Source organism: Macrobrachium rosenbergii, chromosome 41 (genome assembly GCF_040412425.1).
Source record: "Macrobrachium rosenbergii isolate ZJJX-2024 chromosome 41, ASM4041242v1, whole genome shotgun sequence".
In the NCBI taxonomy this organism is placed as follows: domain Eukaryota; kingdom Metazoa; phylum Arthropoda; class Malacostraca; order Decapoda; family Palaemonidae; genus Macrobrachium; species Macrobrachium rosenbergii.
The window spans coordinates 82,415,200-82,443,106 of record NC_089781.1 but is presented as its reverse complement, the minus strand read 5'-3'; the positions used below and the strand labels follow the sequence as shown (position 1 = coordinate 82,443,106).

The 27,907-nt window shown below is 34.4% G+C and overlaps 1 long non-coding RNA gene across 3 annotated transcripts in view; it reads left to right on the top strand.

Moving 5' to 3' along the window:
• The window catches only part of LOC136826935 (uncharacterized), a 334,539-nt gene that overhangs the window by 122,369 nt on the left and 184,263 nt on the right, over positions 1-27,907 (top strand). The window lies entirely within an intron of this gene.

Here is a 27,907-nt window from a genome sequence, read left to right as displayed (position 1 = left end):
ATATATATATATATATATATATATATATATATACATACATAAATACGGTGTGAAGATTTAGAAGTTCCTTCCACTTTTAAAAATTTTTTTTGAGGTGGTCTTATCGTTGTAACAATTAGTATATACTGTAATTATCATGGCTGTCTGTGATTATCATGCCCTCTAAGATTTTCTAAGAAAGAACTTCACGAAAACATTAGAATGAAAAGAGAATCACCAATGGAAAATTCGTCGAGCCATGATCGAATTTTCTAAAATATTAGATGTCATTTTCACCATGGCAGTGGGATTGTCGTACAGAATATTTGAACAATTTATTTTTTCAATGTTTTCGTTGAGAAAAAATAAAAACTTGAAATAACGGAAGCATAATTCAGTTGCAGAAGAAAAAAGACTCTTGACAGAAATTCCATGGAAATTCCAGACTTGTCCGGTTTGGAGCAGACAGATTTGTCCGTTAAATGTCCCGTCCGCCTTTCAGCTGACCTTGGGAGCCTTTAAATTTCCTGGGCTGAATCTCTTGAAATACACTTGGCTTCCTTCAAGGACTCTGGGATAACTTTGTATATCATCGTTTTCCTTTAAATGTCTTGGTCTCTCTTTAAAAGGTCCCGAGAGGACTTCTTGTAGGTATTCTCTTTACCTGAAGGTAAGGTATATATATATATATATATATATATATATATATATATATATATATATATATATATATATATATATATATATATATATATATATATATATATATACAATATGTATAAAGATAAAATCCACGAAGGAAAGAGAAACAATGGAGTGCTGCTTTCCTTCGTGGATTTTGTCTTTATTTATATAATCATCCCGTCCACATTTTCGTAATTCAGTTATACACACACACACATATACACACACATGCTGTATATATATATATATATATATATATATATATATATATATATATATATATATATATATGGTTTTCACAGCAAACATTACTACGATCACTGCCACATTCGCAGTTCATTTACTGAATACTGGATGAACCACTTATACAGAAAACATCTTTCTCAATTTGCCTCTTCATACGCCTGCACAGAAGGTTCATTAGGAGCACATTGAACCCTCAGACAGTCTTTCACGTACTGTCGCCGTTCCCTTCCTGTAACTCATTCACGCCCTTATTTACCCCTTGCTATGTTTTCATTTCCTCCTCTTTCCTAATTGTACACTTTTCGAATTATACATTTTTTAACCAGCCTTCCGTACCCCATATTTTCCATAATTTTCCATATAACCGGCGTCTCATAACATTCTGATCCATCCTTTCACCTATATCAATCTTGATTCACTGCGTCTACATATCTCCACATTTCTGACCTTTCCATTCTCCTTACGCCACATTTACTACGCAGACGTTCAAGCTTACATCAAGTATGCTTACCGGTATATACATTCAAAGATATGCAGTAGACAGGGAATGAGATGTATTTACTGCTAACAGATGCATTCAGGACCAGAGAATGAATGAATATGTATTTTTAAGAGTTCGCGACGGGCCAGAGAAAAATAACAGGAACAGCAAAAGTACGCTAATAAAATTACCACAGGTTAAGGCACAAGCAGGAAAGGCAAAAATTGCTTGTTCCTGAATGTGATTGTTTTTCTCGTTCTTTGGCCGGAAAGTCACCGCATTCGGAAGTAAGTGCATGTATGTAACTTTGTGTGGCTCTGTAGCTCGGCATCATTATACATTATATATATGTATATATGAATGTGTATATGTGTATATATATGTATATATATGAATGTATAATGTGTGCTATAATAGTTAGAGTTCATGAATGCATGCTTTTCTTGCATTCTGTATTTCCTATTTTTATGTGTGTATTGGCGTAAATTATAATTATTCTCCTGCTCTCTCTCTCTCTCTCTCTCTCTCTCTCTCTCTCTCTCTCTCTCTCTCTCTCTCTCTCTCTCTCTCTCTCTACTTGTAGGTCTGTGTATGTAGCTATTTGATTTACAAACACATGGTCTATATACCATAAGAACTCTAGCCATTCAACCTACTCTTACAGTAATTTGTGGCCAAGACAAACAGAGCATTATTGATCATTACCATCCGCAAGATTAGCACGAACGAAAAGAGCCGAGCAGCGTCCAGTTCGATGCTTTGTGGACGTATACGTTTCCCGAGCGCCGGAACAACGCCTAAACTCCCTGTGCATAGCAGGACTGCATGGCAGATTGCAGAATGCATTTCGTAAGCATCCTCTTGTGAAGGACGGCGGTTTTCGTACGCTCGAGAATAAATTCCACATTTTGCTTACTTTTTTTCGTTTTTAGGTATCATGCAATCAATCTGCCGGTCTCGGCGCGAGGAGCGACTTTAAAAAGGAAAGAACGAAGGAGAGAGAGAGAGAGAGAGAGAGGGGTCGGGGGGGAAGAGAGGGAATACCATGTTGTGCATGACTGGGATTGAAGCTTCAAGCGCCATCTATTGAGCCTATCGCTCCCCACCGGTAACTAAACAACATCCGTAGCACACACACACTCGTTTTGGAAGATGAGTTTTTACGCGGCGCGCTCCTCCGCAGCAGTTGATATGTGCGTTCCTTTTTAACTTCTTTTCCTGTTTGTGTTGTGCTTAATAATTCATCTTAGTTCATGGCATCTTGTTGATATTTACTCATTATTTTTATTACACTATCCTTTCTATGCTTTACCTCTCCCTATTTCACGGTATTGTGTTAATGTGTGTTTTCCTTTTTTATTTTCTTTTCCAGATTGTGTCATTCGTAATAATTCATTTTAATTCATGCCGTCTTCTTGATATTTGCTCATTTTTTTATCACATTTTCTCCTATTTGCTTTAGGTAACATTACCTCGTCTTATTTCACGGTTGTTTGTTAATGTGTGTATACCTTTTTTAATTTTCATCCCTCTCTGTGTGTTTTGGGTGAGATTTCTTCTTGTAAATTCATGACATTTTTTCAATGAGTTACGGAAGAATAAAAATTTTGGATTTCATTTTTATTTTGTTTTATGGTGTTCAGATATTAATTTTTTTCATATCTGAGTAAACTGTCTCTAGGTCATTCGCGTATTTATGTTCACTTAAATTCAAGAGCCAGTAGCTTTATACCTAGTTAAAATACTTGGATTTGAATAGTTTAAAAATTTTATATTTTGGCTGTTAAAACATTGTCTTTATTAGTAAAGACAATGTGGCTGTCAAGGTAATGGCCCTTTGGTTATTTAGATAGTCATCATAGGTCGCATGGAAATTTTTTTTTTAAGATATTCATCTTTGAATTACAGTCATCATAGATCGCTTGGAAATTTTTTTTTTTTAAGATATTCATCTTTGAATTACAGTCAAAATAGATCGCTTGGAAATATTTTTTTTAAGATATTCATCTTTGAATTACAGTCATCATAGATCGCTTGGAAATTTTTTTTTTAAGATATTCATCCATGAATTACAATCATCATAAATCGCTTGGAAATCTTTTTTTTAAGATATTCATCTTTGAATTACAGTCATCATAGATCGCTTGGAAATCTTTTTTTTTAAGATATTCATCTTTGAATTACAGTCAAAATAGATCGCTTGGAAATATTTTTTTTAAGATATTCATCTTTGAATTACAGTCATCATAGATCGCCTAGAAATATTTTTATTTCTTAGATATTCATCTTTGAATTACAGTCATCATAGATTGCTTGGAAATCTGTTTTTTTTTAGATATTCTTTAAGATATTCATCTTTGAATTACAGCCATCATAGGTCGCTTGGAAATATTTTTTTTTTTAAGATATTCATCTTTGAATCACTAAAAAAATGTTTAGCTTTAGTACTCTCAAGATATTTTTCATAATATCCCCTAAGATAGCTCTTATCTTGTATATGTTAAATATGTTTAAACAACTAAAGAACACATCACATTGGTTGTAAAGACTCCGAAAAACTGTCTACCAATAATTACTCTTCGTGCTTCCTTAAGTCTAACATATGTGTTTGGATTAGAAATTACTGATATATATATATATATATATATATATATATATATATATATATATATATATATATATATATATATATATATAAAATAATCATTCTTTTACAGGATAAAAGAGAACACTAAGTTCCGTTCGTAAAGGGAATGACCCAAAAGCGAATGTCAAAGTCTAACTCTATATATATATATATATATATATATATATATATATATATATATATATATATATATATATATATATATATATATATATATATATATATATAAAATTCTTTTACAGAATGAAAAAGAACATTTAAGTTCTGTTCGTAAGGAGAATGGGCCTAAAAACGAATGTAAAAGTCAAATTTAATTTTCATGGCGACTAGTATACAGTTACACTTACTAGCAAATCGTAGGAACCCCGGAGCGAGCGAAAGAGCGAAAAAGTATTTTTCATGGTTATTTACAAGTGAATAACACGTTGAAACATTTTGTTCTCGTTTTCTTTTATTTTTGAATTGTCATTCACGCTTTACAAATTCCCGTCATGCTGCGGTACATTAAGAAGTGGGAGTTTTAACCTGTTTCGTGTTTGGTCGGAATTAATGAATATTATACATACATACATACATACATATATATATATATATATATATATATATATATATATATATATATATATATATATATATATATATATATATATATATATGTATATATATGTATATATATATAATATATATATGTATATATATAATATATATATTCTTATTTATATAATATATATATGTAATATATATATATATATATGTGTGTGTGTGTGTGTGTGTGTGTGTGTGTGTGTGTGTAGAGAGAGAGCGTTTGTGTACTTGCTTCTTTGTTTATTTATTAAGCTGTCCAATGTCATCATTATTCTTATTCACATTATTATTGCAATCGATAGACTTGCAATAGTCAACTTTGACTCAACATCATGAATGATACTTATGCACTAAGTTCGAGTTTTTCGCTACAAGTGAAAATTTAAACGAAACCTTAGAAAATGTTATTTGTCGAATGCTCCGAAATAGTTTGTCAAATGGACGGCAAAGTAAAGTTTTGATGAGGCGTTCCTGAATAAAAGCACGAAGTTAACAAACAGTGTAAGGAAACGTACAGACCAAGACGAAAATGATAACAAGAAAACAAGCAACTGAAAAAAAAGGACGAACGGCCCAAGGAGATAATCAGGTACAGATGACAAATAGCGTAAGTAAACAAACAGATGAAGATGGCAAACAGCTTGATCCAGAAACAAATAAACAAAACGCGCGGTAGGCAAAAAAGGACCCACGTGACAGTTAAAAGCATAAACAACAATAACAACAACAACAACAACACGAACAACATCGTACACATAAAATCAATCTCACTGTGATGTCGTTAGAATTTTTTTGATTGCTTGTTTATCGCTGCCTTGCAAGCAAAACGGATAAGAGTACAAGGCTTTTATTTACTGGGAAAACTTCTTTAAATTCAAATGAAGATGTAAATTTGGGAAGGGAATCATTTTTTATGTGTTTACTGTTTGTTATATTTTGAATTCGAAGGTATTTCCATGATAATTTTGTTATACTACTTGTAAGGAATAGGATGGTTTATTCAATTTTTTCTCGTACAATTTCAGTTTCATTTATTTTCATCTGTAAAATGAAATAGATGTTTGAAGTTAGAAAGCGAAATCATTTTGTGTGGGGGGGGCCCAGTTGTGGTATTTGCCATTTATAAGCAGAAGCTGATAAATAAATATTACATCAGCTGATAATAGTAGGGAAGTACGGAACTTTCACGGATGATGTCAATGTATTTTGGATGCAGGACCGGACTGTTCATATTTTCTTATATTGAAAATTCATGTAATTCTATATTTTCGAAAAAGTAAAGTTAGTCTGCGAAAAAGCTGGTTTATTTTTTTTTACATTGCAGTAGCTGTCCTTTATAAAAAAAATTTATAAAATAACAAGTATACAATGGAAGTGATGGTAGGAAATTTGGTATTTTCCGTTGAATTATTTTAATGTAATTCAAATATCGAACATTGTTTATATTAGCATTTCTTTTTATAAGTTTAACATTAAATGTAAATCAAGAATTTACAACTTGACTGTTGAAAACTATAACTTGTAGCTCTTAAATGGATGAAAAATAAAATTGGACTATTCAAAAAACTAGCTATTTTCACATACAAATACACACGCACACTGTATATATATATATATATATATATATATATATATATATATATATATATATATATATATATATATATATATATATATATATATATCACTTAGTGTTTGTGTGTGTTGTTGTAAATGGCAAGTTTCTGAAAAATACAGTATATATATATATATATATATATATATATATATATATATATATATATATATATATATATATGTGTGTGTGTGTGTGTGTGTGTGTGTGTGTGTGTGTGTGTGTGTGTGTGTGTATATAAGAACTTTGAAATTCAGGAATTTCTTTCGAGAATAGTCGCAAAGTGAAAACTCGGCTCCATAAGGAAAAATGAAGCTTTGGTATCTATCAGCTGTGATCTTCATAATTCAACGATTCAACCCGGATTTAATCCGGATCATGTGATCTCAGACTCAGGCTACGTTTTTTTACTTTTTTTATTTCCGTTCTTTATTTGACAGATATTTTTTCATTCATACTCTTCATTTGGATATATTTTCTTACTGAAACGATGATGGGCGCAGAAGTCCTTTTTTGCTTGGATTTTTTGGTTATATACGACGTTTTTTAAGTTGTGATAAGATATTCTTAGGTCTGTGTATTACCATTACGATAGAGACAACGTATAATTGCCATATTAAACTATTCATAACATTTTAGAGTATAGTTGCATTGTGTTAGTTGGGCTGTTGTCTAGACGAATGCACATGTAGCTGTAGTTTTGAAATTGTAGGAATGTTTGTAACGTATTTTTGCGCTGTTTTTGTTGTTCCTTCTCTCTCTCTCTCTCTCTCTCTCTCTCTCTCTCTCTCTCTCTCTCTCTCTCTCAGACTTTGTAAGTTTAATCCTTCTCTTTCATACATCAAAATTAATTCATGTTTCTCTTCATCTCTCTCCCTGCAGCCCATAGTATAAATGAGATTTGACCTAAATGGACTCGTCTGATACTTTAATAAATAGAGTCTCGAAGTTTTGTAGATTTTTAGATTCTTTAACTTCGTCGGGAAATCACGTAATATATATATATATATATATATATATATATATATATATATATATATATATATATGTGTGTGTGTGTGTGTGTGTGTGTGTTGTGTGTGTGTTTAACTATAAATATATATTGCAACAAATCACTGAAGATGTGTAATGATCATATATGCATCAACCAGGAGAAAGGTGAAGAGAAATTACTTGAACCAAGCGCTTTCATGTATTTCTACACTTCATCAAGGTTCAGGTGGAAGTGCCTGAACGCTGATGAGGTGTAGAAAAAATGAAAGCACTTGGTTTATGTCATTTCTCTTCACCTTTCTCCTGGTTGATGCATATATTACATATATACGTTTGTGTGTATTTTATGTGTATATGTATATCTATACATGAAAGATAATTTAAACTAAGGGATCTTTACATGAACCCTAACGCCACTGAGGCAGGACTTTTGAGAAGCGAGAGTCGGTCAGGAGAGGTCAGAGAAGCGGTGAATTGATATTTATGTATCCTTCACAATCAGCGACTGATTATTAGCGAGTCACCACAGGGTGAGAAGATACCACTTTCTTTTGATGAGTCAGAGAGGGTGAGAGACGCGGTTTAGTGGGAGATAACGCCATATAGATAGGAAGAGAGTGAAGACAAAAGAGGATGAGGTGAGGGAGGGAGATAGAGATAAAACACTAATTGAGATAGAGAGGAAAATTGTCATCATTATACCAGATTAAGCGATAATTTTGTATACATACAAATTATAGCTGTTTAGACAGATGGACACAAATTTAATCGCTTTCAGAAGTTCATAAAGAACTCCTGGTCTATACTGTAGCCTACACATGAAATGACACACATATAAACGAGCGAGAAAAAGATCGCACTAGATGTAAAGGGAAAGAAAAGAGAGAGAGAGAGAGAGAGAGAGAGAGAGAGAGAGAGAGAGAGAGAGAGAGAGAGAGAGAGAACTTTCTTCATCACTAACCATGACATTAATTTGATTGATTATCTCTCCCTCTTCCCGAGTCAGTCTAACCCTTCCATTTCAATTTGGTAAAATCATATTAATCAAATAATATATAGCTGATGTTCCACTTAGTAGCTGAGGGAAAGTCATTTGAGCTGGTTATTTATCACGTCGTGTTTTCTTTTGACAGAAGCAGAGACGTTTTGCGTTGGAGTCTTCGCTTTGCCTGGGAAAATTACAGCGTTAAATTCTGCCACTCTGCTTTTCCTTAATTTTCCTCCTCTTTTTTTCCCTTTCTATCATGACACCCCCAATAAATTTGCGCGAAGTAAGCAAACGTTAATTGACTTTAGCAATTCTTTAAATGAATTTATGAAAACATTTCTGCTTGCAATGTTTTCCCTTCTTGAAGGGCGTTAGAAAATGCACGTATCAATTTTTTTTATCGTACTAATCCAAGTGCGGGTGAATATCATTAAAGTGCATGAATGTTTAATAACAATGAAGAATTAATTATTAATATCTTTGACCGTCTGAGATATACAAATTGAAAATGAGAAAGTTCGAGAACAAATAAAGAAGGGAAAATCTCTCCCCTTCCGAGATACTTGATTGTAATTGCATAATTACAATTGACATAATGTCAACATTTAAGACGTTTCATCATCTCTCTCTCTCTCTCTCTCTCTCTCTCTCTCTCTCTCTCTCTCTCTCTCTCTCTCTCTCTCTCTCTCTCCCCCTCCTTACACATAAATTATCTCAGACTTGATAGTTTCATTTATCTTATGGTTGTTTACACTTGAAGAATTTTTGGCATTTGTCTTCCTTCTCTGTTTCGCCCATCCACCGTCTCAGGTGCATATGTATGTCCAAGCTATGTATTTATATCCACAGACATGTAGATTATATATATAATATATATATCTATATATATAATATATATATATATATATATATATATATATATATATATATACACATACATACATACATACATACATGTACATGGGTATCTCGTAGTTAGTCGAATTTAGTGGGTAGCATGAAGGGTAGGGAAGGACATGGCTCTTACAACCTCATCCTGGAATAATGGGTGAGAATTGGAAGGATAACGCCTTTTGAAACCATACCACCTTATATGTATGTGTGTGTGTATATATATATATATATATATATATATATATATATATATATATATATATATATATATATATATATATACACACGTTTATATACACGCACGCAGTGAGGTGAAGTTTACAAAATATTAATTAATCCTTACTCCGCCCATCTTTTCCCTAATTAATATATGAGACTCAAGCTTCTTACGCACTTCCTTATATTCATTGCCTTTCCCATGCTCCTGGTAGCGAACGTTAATAAGCGCCGCGATTAAAACTCGCATTTCTCATTAAGAGTTCGTTAATTGCATGTTCAAGATTCTCTTATGTTTTCGACTTTTTCCATCTCTCTCTCTCTCTCTCTCTCTCTCTCTCTCTCTCTCTCTCTCTCTCTCTCTCTCTCTCTCTCTCTCTCTCTCGCGATTGGCAGGGACGGAAGAAAACAAGATAAATGTGTCATTCCTGATTGCCTGATGTTTGATGGGAGTTGCATAAGATAAAAAGCATCGAAAGAAAGATTAACAAAACTGATCATTTGGACTCGCAGGTAAATTAAATCTCAGAACTCATTAGCCGGAGACGGTTCAACACGTGTCGGGTTAAAATGTCTTGCCTTAATGACATGAAATGTATGGTTTATTTCGCGCTGGACTGACCTTTATGCTTAGAATTTTTGACAGTTTTGATATATAAGGAAGCTTCTTAAGGAACCGATTATTGGAATTCATTCTGTGAGAGATGGACTCAGTATAATTTGAGGAATCGACGAGAAAGATTTTGGCACATCCGATCCAGGAAGGTCTGTGGCATTTGCTGTAAGAGAGCCAGACTTTTATATATATATTTTTTATCTCTTTATAGATACTGAGATAAGCAATGCTAAAGCAAGTCTAGTCCTGTAAAAAAAATTTAGTTTCTTGCGTAAGGATGCAGTTACTTAAGTGAAATTAGGCAACTTGATTCATAACAGAAACGCAAAATAGAGAATGGAAGAAAATGTAAAAATTTTCGAAATAAAATTGATCCGTAATAAATGATATCACAGAAGAAGCTAAATAGGAGTTCAACGCTACAAATTGGTGAAAACCCAATTGTAATTGTGTTAGGGTGATTACAGAAAATGGCAAAGATCATTTCAGGGGTTAGGTACAGTGAACCAGTCCCTCATTCTTATAGTTTTAAGTGCCTCATTGTGACCCATTGCCACTCCCAGCACGTAAGAATAAAAATTAGTAAAAGATGGAACACAATACATTGAAAGGAAAGGAAAGCATTTAGACAGGATCCATTGATGATGTGAAGATATTATTTAAAAGGGGGCTAATACTGCTTTTTCAGTACAGTTGCACTACAAATTCGTTCAGCTATGAAATGTTATTAAAACTAAACTTTAAAAAAATTACGTTTTAAACCGATTAAGTATGCAATAAAAAACTTGTTTGGTTTATTATTTAATTAAAAACTTCCACTTTAAGAATTTTTAAAGTTGCCTCTAGTAAAACTCGTAAAAAATAAGTGTTAGAGATCAAATAATTATAGAAATAAGCTAGTAGATTTAAAATTAAATAAAAAGTAGATGAAAATCCTCAAAAACACGGATACATAAGAAGATAATAAATTAATGGAAGATAAAGAAAGAGAGAGAACAGGGCAGTGGCGACAACCCGTAGCAAGAGACGAGCCGCTTTGATGGCGGCGGTGATGATAATGATGGCGATAATGATGATCACTTTGTTGATAATGATGAGGACGGCGACGAACGCGAGGACGTTGCACGGTAGTAAGAGCATCTGCTCTGCAACATCAGTTGCATCAGCAGATGGTCTTTGGCTTTGTTTATAATGATTTCGTATAATGATGTTATTGATACCCGAACACCTCATTAGGGGCCTTTGTGCAGGAGTATGAAAGAGCGTCCGCCCGTCTCTCTGTCTGTGTCTTTCTCTGTCTGTCTGTCTGTCTGTCCGTCCTTGTGTGGAAATCAGGTGGCAAGATAATGATTTGGTAATTCAGTGGTGATGAGGGGAATGTTAATTACCGAATGAGGTAATTACATGTCTAATAGCCTGCTAATCTCCTCCAGTAATTAGAGCCCAATTAAATATGAAGGATAATTGTCATTATCGTAGACATTCACTTCCAAAGGTGGCCGGAAATAGCTTTAATCAAATCTAGATAGAATTACCTAATTAATATTTAAGCTTAGCTCCAAGGCTCGTTATCCGTGTTATTTCAAAAGCAATTATTAAATCATTATACCTTTGATGCTCTAAAGAAAAGAAGTTAATGATGATGCTGTAATAATCTAATTCATCAACGCCCTTTTGTTGATATAGAGGAGATTCGTTATTTCTACCGAGCGATGGCGGACGAGATGATGTTAGCCCTCCAGTATGGGTCAGGTGAAAACCTTCTAATCATTTAGACTAACTTCAGAGATACTTTTCGTGCAACGCTAGTTGATAAGAGTAAATCATTAACAAATTAAAGTATGTGCATATGCACACGATACTTACATTTCCTGTGTTCTGGGAAGCTTTCAAATTGCTTGTTTTGGAAATCTGTGGTAGCAGAATCAGCATTAGAGAAGAACTGCTGCAAAACAAGGTAATTTCAGTACTTTTGGCAAAAGATAGATAGGAATATGTCTAGATGGTTCAGACAAGCACGCTGAAAAGAATTTAGTGTGGTGAAAAGATGTCAGAATGTCAGTTGACTTTGTTACTTGGAAAAATGAAATTATGGTCAGTGTTGTAGGGAAAAGTTTTGAAGGCCACAAAGAAAATAATATAGAGTACGAGAAATTTGTGCAATTTGGCTCAAAAAGTCGATATGGTACTTACATATATATATATATATACATACATACATACATACATACATATATATATACATACATATGAATTTAGTGCGAATGGGACTGTGTGCAATGTCTGTTCTCTTCTGGAGCCACCCAATGATGAGAGGTGGTTTTATCACAAGAGGGAAAAAATAACGCACACACACACGTAAACCTGCGTGTTAATTCTCGTATCTATGCACACGCACGAACGCATTCCTTCTACTATGGACGTGTGTATCTTAATTAGAAGTAAAGTAACCTTTACGACCAAACGCCCAGCGGATGGATCTCCATAAAATGTGGAACAAATCCCTGCGAGCGAGCAGGAGTCCCTCAGACGCAGCTCTCCAGCAGTGCGATTTTATGTCGTTTTGAATCATGGGATTTTTCCGAACTAGCCCAGTCGTTCATTATGGAGACTAGTTTCTCTGCAAATGCACATGAATGAAAGCGGAGGCTTGTGATGCTTGCAAATATCGCTCCGTTGTATAGAAGGGAAAAGGGGGGATGAGGTTCTCGTTCAGCGCTGCTGTATTGTGGATGTATTTTGGAATGGTCTTCCTACAGCATACATCCCCATCCACGCTCGGCCTGTATCAGAATTTAGCGCCCCCTCCTTCCCTTTACTATTATTGCAACTATTTGTTGCCGTTGCAAACAAACATATATATAATGAATGGTAAACACCGCTACATAGGGAGCACATAACAGAAAATAAATAGATTTTTGTCGCGGAGAAGAAAAACAGAACGATCATTTCCACTGAGCTAAGAAGGAAGATTAGCCCTCGGTGGAATTTGATCTCTTGTTTTAATGCGGCTCGAAAATGAAAAAAGGAAAAGAAAAGGTGCGTTTAGGAAACTGTTGGAGCAGTAAAAAGTAGAAGCACGTCATGAATTTAGTCACAAAAAGAGAAAGGGAATTCTGCGTACTAATAGAGGAGAAGGAAGAGAGATAAAGTGAGTGAAGAGAGAGAGAGAGAGAGAGAGAGAGAGAGAGAGAGAGAGAGAGAGAGAGAGAGAGAGAGAGGAAGAGAGAGAGAGAGAGAGATAAAATGCATACGTCTTTGAGGCGACCTTCTTCCACTGAGTATTTATTGGTGTGAATTGTTACCCAATACAAATAAAATAACAGAAATGAAAAAGTTTCACGAATGGTCTAGTCTACTTTCAATTGCCTTTGTCTGAGTTCCATGTCTTGCACCTGCCTAATTGCTAGATTAGGAAAAGCATGGCCACATCCTGATGAAGAGCTTTTTTTTCAACTCGTGTCCTTGTAAATATTTATTTAGGGCAATGTCGATTAATGACAACAAATGGGCTTTATACTTTCACGAATCCAGGGTGTAAATTATCCAGGAAAGAAATCAGTAGTTCAGTGTATTAATACAGACATCGCTAGTTTCCTATCTCCGAAGTAACACACGCCTCGGTTGTTTTGAGCCCAGAGCTCCACGATAGTTCTTACTACGGGCTGCCCTGAGGCTAGGGCCGTGCTTACATGAAGCCAACTTAATCTAAAGCCATCCAACGAGGAATAGCAGTTTTTGTACATGGCTGAGTGACAAAAACACTGGACTTGGTCACATCTATCCGTAGGTATGTGTGTGGGAGCAGGCAGGGATAGCAACTTCATCCCTCTCATATGATATATTCTGCAAGTACTACAACCCTCTTAGTCTAGTGGCCACGATCTTCACGTCATCAATGAGTGTCAGCCCTCGATTCGCTGATTAGGAGAGACGGTTTCAGTAGGTGGCTTTCGGTAACATTGTTCCTCTGCTGGCCTTGGCAGGTAATTATAAGGCTAGTACTTAGTTTAGTGCATCTGCTGTCTTTATATATATATATATATATATATATATATATATATATATATATATATATATATATATATATATATATATATATATATACACGTACATACATACATATATACATACATATATATATATATATATATATATATATATATATATATATATATATATATATATATGTATATATTTGCGTGCGCTTGTATTTGTATATGCATTCATTACCTTGTTTATGTGAGCTATTCTCTTTAAGTAAGATTATAGCTCTTTTGCTCAGTTTTAGATTAATATGCAATGAAGGTATTGCAAAAGTTAGATATGATATGAAGTAATAGAAGCGGAATTAGAGTATTGGTAGGATTTCCCTGTGGTTATGTTTTTACCATTAAGCTCTTTTCCTTAACAATAGATGGCACCAGAGAAAAAAATTACAACCTTCAGTTTGACATTCATACTTTAATTGTTGAATCGTGGATGAGCCCCATATGCAGAAAACTTTCACATTAGGTTCTTCACAGATCTGCACAGAAGGTTCATCAGCTACGTGTCAACCCCAGTCCCAAACCCACACATATCAGACGACAAAGAAAGAAGTCAAGTGGTTGACACATGCATGGTAGAAAGTTTTCTGAGACAAAACAAACCAGTAAGTCGAACGTAATCTCGAGAAAGGAGTTGTGGAATTGCGCCTGTCCTACCACCCACCAGTTCACCCAGCTTTAAATGGGTCTCACCGTCTTCTGGGGTTAAGAAAAGGAAATGGGGTTAGCAACCTCACCCCAGAAGCTTGCCTATAGATTGGGAGTCTGTGAAATATATTAAGCCCTATACATGTATATATTAACATACCTTCTTATGTTATCCGAACACAAAGTTTATGGTTTGTGGCGGGTGTGCCGCCGACTAGTCAGCCACCTGTAAATAAATACCGGCGTCAACAGCGATTAAGAAAAAGGCATAGCTCCAGCAACCACATTCCTAAGGACTTGCTGAGAACCAGAAGTCTCTACGCTTCAAACACCACGGGTTTTATTAAGGAAAAAACATGTATCGTGAAAACAAGTTTGTATATATGTATATACATACACACACATATATATATATATATATATATATATATATATATATATATATATATATATATATATATATATATATATATATAGGTGACACACACACACACACACACACACATATATATATATATATATATATATATATATATATATATATATATATATATATATATATATATATATATATATATATATATATATATATATATATATATATATATATATATATATATATATAATCATCCTGGTCACCTCACAAGCACGTGTTAATTCGCACATAGACGGACATGTGGCTGCGCGATTTTTGTGTATCCATCAAAAACTTTTGGCCGTATATTTGTCCATTCATTTATTTACCATAACTCGCAACGCATCAGTCGGTCACCAAATACATCTACGGCAAGTTTTTTACATCGCTCCTTGATGATGAAAGAAGAAAAAAAAAGGAGCCGTGACACTGACAAAAGCTGAGTCACACTGAATGTTTTACCATTATTTTTTTATCGAGATTTTTCAGTTCAAAATCCAAATAGCGTCGGCGTAAATATGTAATTTTCTTTTTCTTTTTTTTTTTTTTTTTTGCAACCGTTTGCCCTTGACGGAGTTCGCGTGAAGCTCAAAAAAAAAAAAAAAAAAAAGAAGAGATACAAATCTGACCGGGTCTTTTATTCATTCATGCTCTCTTACACTCGAATATATACTTTTGAAATTGAACATCCAATAGTATTCGCACGTCACTCTACCGCCAGCGGTAGATTTTTTTTTTTTTTTTTTTTTTTTTTTGGTTTTTGAATGAAAACGTTCACGCAAAACTTCCGGTGACTCTGATGTACCCAGTGAATGGGTCAGCGGAGTGTGTTTTTTAGTACCGTTGATTAACTGGGTAATTAAATTATCCGCGATAATGAAAGGTAGTGGATTATACTTTTCATTTACTGAGCAGTTAAAATAAGTTCGACATTTTTTCTCATTATTTATTAATTTTATACCCTTCGTCCTAAACTTTTTTTTTTTGTTTTGCTTTAATTTTTGTTCGTAATTTATATAAATTGTACGTTTAAAATGAGATTTGTCTAATCAACTATTGTATAGTAGTCTCATTTCATATGCTTTTTTTCGTCCTAAATTTGTCTTTGTTTTTTCCCAATTCATTTTTTGGGCATTTATGCGAATTATGCATCTCAATGTTGTTTTATACTAAGTCGCTTCTTTTTCCATTAATTATTACTCATTGTTTACCTCATAGTCTTCTCTTTTGCATCCTTCATCCTAAACTTCTTTTCCACCTTGAAAGTATATATCGTATTAATTTAAAGTATTTATTTAATGGTTTTTTTCATTAAACTTTTCTAACTTTCTGTCTTTTTCGTCCTTGCGGTGGCTTTTGATTGTTCGTACTATTCTTCAGCTTAATTAGAAGAGGCTTGCGTACTTAGTAATTTGAGTCTAATTTTAAAGTGGCTTAATTACCATTTAATCTTTAAGGATTAATATTATGAGGCTCAAATTACTTTCGAGTATCCAGCTTTGTTTTAAAGAGGCCTAGATACTATTTGACCTTTGAGGCTTTTTGTAAATTTGCTTAAGGATTTTTTACCTTCAAGGCTTATTTAGAAGGGATCTTTTGACATTTGATATCTGTGTAAAAAGAGGCTTCAGTACCTCTTAACACTCGACATTGACTTTTGAAGCCTATTTTGAAGAGGCATAAATACATTCTGACCTTTAAAGTATTTAGAATCAGTTTCAGTATATTTTGACCTTGAGGCAGATTTGTAATACTCCTTAATACCTCTTGACCTTTGTATTCCCAGTTTTTTCGTCCCTTTTCCATTTATGCAGCAGTGATGTTCCTTGTCGCCTATCAGCCGCATGCATTTTTCATCGCATGTTTATATATTCATTTTTTCTTTTTTTCAGTGCACGCTTGCCCGCGAGTGCATCCTCGCATTTTTACGCGGCTGTCACATTTTATTTTCGCCGTCATCTATTTTTCCATTATTATTTTTTTAATAATTACGACTCCTAAATTTGTTTTTATTGCTCTCGCATTCATTCCGCAGCCATTACAATTTGTCGCTCTTCTGATGCTATGCGGCGGTCGGGGGAAAATGAGAGACAGGGTGGAAATTCACAATTGCATGAAAGCAACAACAGCAGTAGTTGTATCAGCGAAATGAAAAATAATAAAAAAGGAGGAAAAATAGAAGGAAAAAGGGGAAATTTTTGGCGTCAACCCCTCCCCCATCCTCTGCCAACCACGGAATAAAAAAAGAGAGAGAGAGAGAGAGAGAGAGAAACCGGAAAAATTCGCATAGTTTGTTTAAGTTTGTACCCGGCTTTGCTATTGTTTATTTTGTGTGATTCATGGTGTTTCTGCTCCAGAGCTTATCATCCCGGAGTGTTTATGATAGAGCTGTCTTAGATTTGGCGTCTCAAGTCTGTCCTTCCGTCCGTGTTTATATTGCTTGTATAATTTTGCTGATCATTGGAATTGACCTAAAGTCTGTCCTTTCTTCCGTCTGTCCGTCTATTGGGGGAAATGAATGTACTGTCCCTCGGTAGGGTAAGAGACAGGTTTGGTATGTATATTGTAAATATCAGGAGTTTGGCCTTTAATTCTGTATTATTTCCATCTGTCTTTTAGTGGAAGTGACAATATCGTATATTTTTGGTTGGTGGACAGGCGTGATTTATGTAACTGAAATAACTCATGCTTGCTGTCTCATCCCGTCCTTTCTTCTCTCTGTAGGTTGGTAAAAGGGACATCTGTCTATATACCTTGAGGTCCTCTGACCATAGACTGTGAATCAGTGGATGTGTGCCTAGAAATCCGTTTGTGGGTTGACTATGGGATGTGTTGGACTCCTGGATGGGTGGATGTCGGTGAGGGATGTGTAGTCTCAAGCTAACTCAGCTGACCTTCGTTTTGAGTCTCTTTACGTATTCCTTTGTTTTTACAGTAGCTTACATGTATGTTTTTCAAGACTAGCCTCATATGTAAATCTGAGAGAGAGGTTGTGTGTATGTCTGTCTCCCAAACAGTTCCACCAAGCCAGATGCAACGTGGTCCACACAGACAGCTTCTCGGGGGAAATTTGATGTACTGCCCTACAGCTTGCAAGGCCGTCACTTTTCAGGGGTAAAATTTCAATTTAATGATTTTCGCACTGGGAACTATGAGTGAAATCAGGAGGACGATGACTTTAAAAATAACATTACCTGCATAGAAGTGGACTTTCCAAAAACCACTTGTGCCCAATCCTTATAGCGATTTTTTCCGCTACACCTGTTTCCGTTCTCGATGTTTTTAAAAGGGACCTTTGAACGGTATTGTTATTTTATTTATTTATTTAATTTTTTTTAAGATAAACTCCTTACAGTTTGGTGGTAATAAATCATATTAATGGGAAATGGTTAAAAGATCTCTTGTTTTCACATTTTAAAAGTTTTGTTCAAAGGTTACAAGAATTGGAAAACAAAATTTTATGTCGAATAATGATTCAAAATAAATTAAATTGTTTTCACTTTCACTTAATCCAGCGTTCTTATTTAATATGCATGAATTAACTATAACTCATTTACACAATTACATTATTGAATTTACTATTCATGATGAGCGCTTCTATAGCATAGTCCATTAGGTACTGGACAAAGATAAATAAAAGTTTAGTTCTATTACAATTTGTAAGCGAAAAGGTAGTCAACCTAAAACTCGGTTTCAGATTGGTGTTTAGGTCAGCTCGATGATCCACTATTCCGGGTTCACAGAGTTCTCTCTCTCTCTCTCTCTCTCTCGGCCTTTGTGCTTTGGTTCGGAGGACATAGCTGTTTTTTTCCGATGGTATTATTTATTATTCTTCAAAATTGTTGACATTTTCTTGACTTAATATTCGTCTTTGGCGGCTGTTATCACCCTGTCAAAATCTCATCGAACTACGACGGAAAAAGAGAAGAATGATAGATGAAGTAAATGTCATCATAAAAGGAGTAAGGAATAAACTATAACACTGGATCAGCAGGTATAGCCTCCAATCCGAGAGAGAGAGAGAGAGAGAGAGAGAGAGAGAGAGAGAGAGAGAGAGAGAGAGAGAGAGAGAGAGAGAGAGACTTGTAAATCTAAAATAGCTGATCGTCGACTAGACCCATCCACTAATCATAGGCAAAGGCTTAGATTTGTTACTTATTCACTCTCAAATCTGAAAACTAATGTCTCGTAAACTTATGTCACATTACTCTCCAAAAGAACTACAGGAAGGGCAAAGCAGTTGTTGTCCTGAGTATTTATTATTAAATGAATTCACATAAACTATTAGAGTTTGCATTCTTCCCGCAGACATCAATGAAACAACATTATTCTTCTATATATATATAATTTAAATATATATATACAGTATGTATGTATGTATGTATGTAGAATACTGGTCATCTAATCCTTCGGGCCAGCCCTAGGAGAGCTGTTAATCAGCTCAGTGGTCTGGTTAAACTAAGATATACTTAACTTAACTTTTACCAGATACATGCGTAAGAGGTAATTGCAGTTATTACAAATATATATATATATATATATATATATATATATATATATATATATATATATATATATATATATATATGTATTATAGTGTGCTCTTTTTGCATCCATATGTGTGTGCGCATAGTAGATGGTTTTGCAATAATTTTTGTTTTCTATTATTAACCTATACGATAGACGTTCTTAAATGAGAGATAAACATTTTTATTTTATTCCATCATTACAGCTGCTTCGTTTACAGCTTTAAAGACGTAAATTATGTTTAGATAAGTTAAATTGCCTCTAGTAATAGGTAGTCAGTTCTTTATCCGCATGATACTTATTACTGCACTTCACTGTTAAGTGAGCCTTACTCGTTCACTCTTATCAAAAGTTGCGAGGCTATTAAGAACGTAAAGATCACTGTTTAGCGATGAAACTCACGGCAAAAAATATTTTGAAACCATTCAGAATCTAAGATCTACAGAAACGTAATGTGAACTGAGATTGTAATTTTGTGATGTTAACAGAGCTGACGATGGGAGTACTCCGGAAGCATTTGTATAATATGAAAATGAACTGGAGATATAATTTCGAATTTGCTTGTTCACCTACTTATAAATAAATAGCAGCCAAGTGCTTCCCATTCTCCGTGTTACTTCTGCAATCTGTTGCACAGAGACATCTCGTAAAGACGCATTACTTACGGAATGGTTTTTATAATTTACATTTCCTTGAGGGAAACACTACAAATATTCAAAACTGCAGTTTAATTTGGGAGGTGTAATTAGGAAACTAGCCCAGTAAACTTACCTAATTAAGGGTTCCGGCCTACTTGTACCCTTAACGTGAGAAGTTTAAGTGGAGTTTAATAGTTCCGTAATCATCAGTGAAATATTAACTTGTTAACACCGTTTTATTATTTTCATTATAACTGAGGATAAGCCGTATTATGCCTGAAGATGTATAATTACTGTTTACCTGTTGCGTGTTAAATAATTCGCAGTATTAACTAGAACAACAAAACTGGAGTATTCTAATTAAGATTTTTGACATCAAGACATGAATTTTGTCTGCTTCCTGATTTTGTAGGGTAGTTAACAGTTTTGGCCTCATGGTAGACGACTCAGTACGTCTTAGAGAACAATGCGATTTGCTAATTAAGTCCTAACATTACAACTGGTTATTTTCTTCTTTTGTTAAAACCAAAGCTACGGATGTTTTATTTGTCCCAGTAGGGCACGTCCTCAGGCATCAAGACTCATGTACTCTGTATTTGATTGCAAGCGTAATGTTTCAAGACTTGATCAATATTTTGAATGCGTAGCATTTTTCTCTCATAAACCTCAAAGTTACGATGACATAAAATTTTCCGTTGTACGCCCAAGGAAATTTCCTTGTAATCAAAATCAGCGTAGATTTGATTGAAAAAAATGCTTGGTTGGCCTGTTTTTCTTTTTCACGCATGTAAAATATTTGAAAAACCAAGATTTTTTGGAAGAGGAATAAAAAGAATATACTAAAGAAATAATTTCTCTCATATCATAATCTTTACATTTTTCCATTCTTAAGTGAAAAAGCGGACAGGAGTGTAGAGCAATTTACAAAGGCCTCACCTCCAGAAATGAGTACCATGCAAGTGACTCGATTATAACTGAAATGTGCTGAAAACTGGGGCAGCGTCCTTTTATGGGTAGAATATTAAATCTCTTATGCTGCTAGTGTGGTATTTTTTCAGGGCGTTATTGAATTATAAACAAAAACAAAAAAAAGGTAATGTCGATGAAATGTGCCCAATTATTGCTGATATGACATTATTGCATAATTTCAATTAATGTATAATTTCCATATATTCCCCGTTCCACCTGGTGTTAATTTCGGATAAAGGGTGATTACGGAAGCCTTTCCCAAGGAAAATCCATAAAGCGGAGTTGATTATTTTGACCATCCATCAGTCGTTATGGAAGTGGAGGTATGCGTCCATTCGCCCAGAACCATTACGCGTCTCATTTCAAATGAATTGTTTCCTGATCGAAAATGTTCAAAAGCTCATTCCAGGTAAATAACAGCGATAATTTCCGTAACGAACTGCTGATTTGCAGCGATTGCCCCGAATTTCGGGTAAATCATAAGTGAAGGGAATGTAAGACACGCCAGCGCTTTGGATATTTTGCTTTTGGAAGGCATCTTCAAGTGCGTGCACATTCACACAGACATATATATATATATATATATATATATATATATATATATATATATATATATATATATATATATATATATATATATATATATATATATATATATATATATATATATATATATATATATGTGTGTGTGTGTGTGTGTGTGTGTGTATGTGTAAAAGAACCTGCTGGTTGTTTTTACCTGATACTTGTGCATTTGTAAAAACTACAATAACCTCTTAATTTCTTTATTTCGTAACATTCTTTGGATACGCTTTGTCACTACAAAGCCTGAGATCCAAATAAAAAAAAAATTCTGCTGCCCGTGGCAGGATTCGCGTCTGTACCCTTCCCTCTTTCTGATGTACTGGGGGCGGGTTCGAATCCTCCCACGGGCGTCAAAATTTCTTCGTTTGATTTTCATAAGGATCTTAGGCTTGGTAGCGACAAGCGTATCCAGAAAATATGAAGAAATGAAGACGTCATTTGGGTTTTTACAAACACACACACACACACGCACACACGCGTGTGTGTGTGTGTATACAGTATATATCACATCGCCTTGACTTTTTTCCTGCCACAAACTCTAAGCTACAAATGTCATTTAACATTCAGTTCGCTTGGCCTCGGAAGTAATATCGAAGGGGAATTATAATCGATGAGTGATAGTCACCTGGCGGACTCGAACCACGGACAGCAACTGTCTCAGACTTCAGTGCTCAATTCTCTTAATACTGAACTGTGTATTCATCTAAGTAGAGTTATATTGCCTATGTCCCTTAGATTTATAGGTAAGAACAAATTATATGAAAATTTCATCATTAACACGTTTTCCTTAATAGGAATTGGGTTCAGAAAATATGTATGTGTATATATATACAGTATGCATATACAGTATATATGTGCGTGTTTGTGTATGTATGTATGTATATGTAATTAATAAACTTTTTCTATTACATACATACGCATGCATAAACGTGTTTGGACGTTGAATGCTTAAAAAATGAATAAAAATGAATGGCAAGAAAGTGAATTCCTGTTCCAGAAAAAACACAGACATATTATGCGAATGCTTCTTCAAGCGAAATCCTTTACAGGCTGCCCTTCAAGAGATCAATTTAGCAGATGGTTTTTGAAGACAATAACCTTATCACGTGATTCTCGAGAGAAAAGTTTCGTATACGTTTCTCCAAGAGAACCGTTTCATTGTTGGCTCGCTTAGAGAATAGCTTTTGTCAAGTTTGTTTGACAAAGGAAGACTCACATTGATTCTCCAAAGAAAATAGATTCATAGATTGTTTTGAAAATAAGTAAAACCCTTCTTATGTTATTTACTTGACAAAAGGAGGACTTCACAATGATCTTCCAAAGGAAATGGGTTCATAGAATGTTTTGAAAATCAATAAATAACTGTCCTGTGCTTTGTTTTCTAAGACAGTGGCTTTACAGATTGTTCTTCAAAAGATCAGCTTGTTTCTTATTGGGAAGAGCCCTCATATATAGTTCTTCAAGAGAATATCATTTATATGTGATTCTCAAGGAAAATAAGTACACAAGCGGTTCTTTAAGAGATTGGCTTCAGAAGTATTTCGCCAAGAGACTACCCTTCATATTGGAAACCGTTAGTTATTAAGAATTGTTTAAATGAAAGCTTTTGGCGTATTCCTCGAAAATATTGGACCCCTCCTTAACAATATCTGAAGACCGTGTAATGTACATTTGTTATTACACGAATACAAACCACCGGTCAGCAAGCTGAGGTAGTTCCTATGTAAAGACCTATGGTTATGAAAAAAGCAGATTACATTTAAAATTTGTCGTATTTTAATATCTTGCGTCAGACTTCGCAGTTTTCACAATTTAAACCGTAAACGTAAAACAGAAGGTGTGCGCGTTATTTGAGTGGGTGTCGCATGAGCACAAGCAAGAAACTTCTGTGTTGTTGCCAATATTGGCGGAAAGATGCCAGAAAACGTGTGCTGCTGTGATAGCTGCTTTAGGGTCTTGTCTAGTCTGGTCATTTCACGCGTTTGCTCTGGGAAATTGGTCCAGGTCTGGCGATGTTTTTTTATGAGATATTTGATTTCTTATCACGTTTTGTTTCTGTGTATGTTTCTAGTTTATGCTATAATTTAAAAATTCCGAAAAGAATCTGTGTATTTTTGTCTTCCACCGTAGATTTTGTAAATATAACGTTTATCTAGAGATGCTACTATAATGTGAGAGAAAATCTATATCATTCCGCACATTATTTACTAGACTTTAATAGGGATAGGTCACATCCGTGAGTATTGGACATAAATGATAATTCACATGTAAGAGTGTTGGACATAAGTAATGGGTCACATGCAAGAGTATTGGACATAAATGATGGGTCACATGTAAGAGTATTGGACATAAGTAAAAAAAGTTAAGTATACCTTAGTTTTACCAGACCACTGAGCTGATTAACAGCTCTCCTAGGGCTGGCCCGAAGGATTAGACTTATTTTACGTGGCTAAGAACCAATTGGTTACGTAGCAACGGGACCTACAGCTTATTGTGGAATCCGAACCACATTATAGCGAGAAATGAATGTCTATCATGGGTCACATGTAAGAGTGTTGGACATAAATGATGGGTCACATGCAAGAGTATTGGACATAAATGATGGGTCACATGTAAGAGTATTGGACATAAGTAATGGGTCACATGTAAGAGTATTTGACATAAATGATGGGTCACATGTAAGAGTGTTGGACATAAATGATGGGTCACATGTAAGAGTGTTGGACATAAATGACGGGTCACATGTAAGAGTATTGGACATAAATGATTTGTCACATGTAAGAGTATTGGACATAAGTGAGGGTCACATGTAAGAGTATTGGACATAAATGATGTGTCACATGTAAGAGTGTTGGACATAATTGACGGGTCACATGTAAGAGTATTGGACATAAGTAATGGGTCACATGTAAGAGTATTTGACATAAATGATGGGTCACATGTAAGTGTTGGACATAAATGATGGGTCACATGTAAGAGTGTTGGACATAAATGACGGGTCACATGTAAGAGTATTGGACATGAATGAGGGGTCACATGTAAGAGTATTGGACATTGGCTAAATGAGGGGTCACATGTAAGAGTATTAGACATAAATGAGGGGTCACATGTAAGAGTATTGAACATAAATGATGGGTCACATGAAACAGTATTAGACATAAATGAGAGGTCACATCTGAGAGCATTTGACTTAAATGAGGGGTCAGATCTAAGGGTACTGGAAAAAAAATTATTTCAGTCATCCTAAAAATTTATGAAATTGATTTATAAAACCTTTCCCCCTCCCCTACCCCCTTATCTCTTCCCTCTCCCCCCTACCCCAACAAATAAAGGAAATCATTGTAGATATATCTGATAAAGAATAAATGGATCCGAACAATTCAGTTTAAACTATGTCAAATGCAAAAATGTTTGACCTAATAATATTTACCCAAGAAATATATATAAAATTATTTAATAATGTTTTTCCCACTATTTGACTGATACCGATTTTGTACTAGTTGTGCTGAAAGGTATATAGATTTTACAGATATTTAAAAACATTCTCAACATAATTATGCTTCACGTTTGCATAATAATAATAATAATAATAATAATAATAATAATAATAATTTGTCTTGATTCAAGAACTTCGAGAATTATTCAGTTCCTCGAAAGGAGTCTTAAAAATGCAATAAAGCACATTACTTTATCGTGATCCAGAAAGTTAAGTAATGTTTGGCGGAAATCTTCTTCAGTCATCACTATTTGTGGTGGCTTGAATTTACCTTTGGTGATCAACCTCCACTGTTGACATGAATTTATGTTCTATTGAAATATTGCACCTGCACGATATTATTTTTCGTGCATGACATTTTGTGCAACAATTGCATTTGTCCTTTATATATATATATATATATATATATATATATATATATATATATATATATATATATACTGTATATGTGTATATATGTGTGTGTATGGATATATATGTGAATGTTTATATATTTTTATGTATACTGTATATGCATATGTATATATTTATAAACGTTGCAAGGGATTAGACGCACTGATGATGAGTCTCCCGTGTAAGTGTGGTGGAAGTTTTCTCCGTAGGTGGTTATCGACAATCTAGCAATTAGAGCATAAATGTGGTAGTGTCTATTTTGTTATTTTTTTCCATCTAGCCAATAATGTAAAGTGAAACGGATTGATGGTGTCCATACATACAGACAGACACACACACACATATATGTGTGTGTGTCAACGTTTGTATATATATATATATATATATATATATATATATATATATATATATATATATATATATATATATATAATATATATATATATATATATATACATTACACATAAAAATATATAAACATATTCATATATATATTCATACACACACACATATATATATATATGTGTGTGTATAAAAAGAGAGAGAGAGAGAGAGAGAGAGAGAGAGATTGCGTAAATAAATCTTCATGAGTATTCCAGAGGTAACAACTCACAATCAAGAAAGACGAGAAGCTTAATTATTAGCATCAATAATTCTTTTAGAAAAGTCAGTTCAAACATTTTTGGGAGTAAAAAAAAAATAAATGAAAGCGAATGCCAAAGTAAGAGTGGTCTGAATGACTTTTAAAAGAACCTTGCAATTCCTACATGAGAAATAGGAGTGAAAAGACTTGTGTTATTTGTTGAGGTCATTTTTACGCCAGGATTGTCATAGCAGATTGGTCTCACGAGGTCCGTAAATTATGGGATCTTAATGAGGAGTTCTTAGTTCTAGGGAGTTTGGAAAGCCCCATACAAACCTGGAGAATTTCCCTAAACTGTAGATTAGAAGATAAAATCCGGTTATAGACTGTTAACGGTAAAAAGCTTTTTTACAGTATGCCAGGATTCAGTAAGTACCCTTTTAGTAGATTATGATGAACAACAAGAAAATATTCAAGGTCAGTTTCAGAATCTATTAAAATTATTTGAAAAATGGGAAGATAGATCCAAAGTCAGATTTTCAATCCCTTTACCAATGGTAGTTTCTAATTCACCTAACTCAGTGTATCTTCCCATTAAGATTGACCATCACAGAAGGAGACGATAGGTCTTCGTTTTCTCGTGTGAAATTTGAATTACTTTCAGGCATCTCTTTGCTTGTTTCTACGTTTCAACTCTGAGAGCTACATGTCCATGTCAAAAACATGGTAGTAAATTTGATAAATCCCTTGGGCTCATTACAGTTATTTTCAAGTGATGAGATAAAATCACATATTTACAGATGTCGTTGTTTGCTTTTCCTTTAGTGCTTGAGTCGGCCGTTTGCTGTTGAAGAATAACAAATCACTTAAAGGGTTCAACATTCCTTTTCATGGGTGTCTTTCCATATCTGCTTGCAAGGTTGATCGTTACATTGCTCATAAATACTGTGGATTAGTTAATCGTTTTTCCGTTTGTGATCCCATATAAAAAATCCATCGTCATCGGAGTAAATCGCTCTCGCAACTTCGCATTATTGTGTTGCTCGTTTAAATATGATACTTATTACAGAAACAGCACCAAAGTGAAACGACCAGGCCTTCTCGTGTTAATCAAATATGTTTTCCGTTTAAACCTGACACCTTTCAATTTAAATATTTCTTGTAACGTCATGCTTTTATGTTGAATATCTCGTACTTTTCATTGAATTATAAATAAATTGACAACCCATTTGTAGCCAGTAAGTAGATATGAGTCTCTCTCTCTCTCTCTCTCTCTCTCTCTCTCTCTCTCTCTCTCTCTCTCTCTCTCTCTCCAGATCCAAAAAAATGTTATTGGTAGAAGTAGAAATCACAGGTACTTGACCGTAACCGACGATCAGTTGGTGTGAGGTCGTGATGAATCTGTGAAGGTATATCGTGTCGATATGTTTGGAAATGTCGAGATATATAACAGCAGCAGCAATAGGTAGAAGAGGTGGAGGAGGAGGACTTGGAGGAGGAGGAGGAGGATGAGGAGGGGGAGGAGGATGAGTAGGAGGGAGGAGGAGGAGGAGGAGACCAACCTTTTCCATCTGAAAAATGCAAGCGCCAGTGGCCCCCTGCATCCATCACACTTTGAAAAACATGAAAGCAACAATTCTACGTGCAGCTTCTCTCCCCC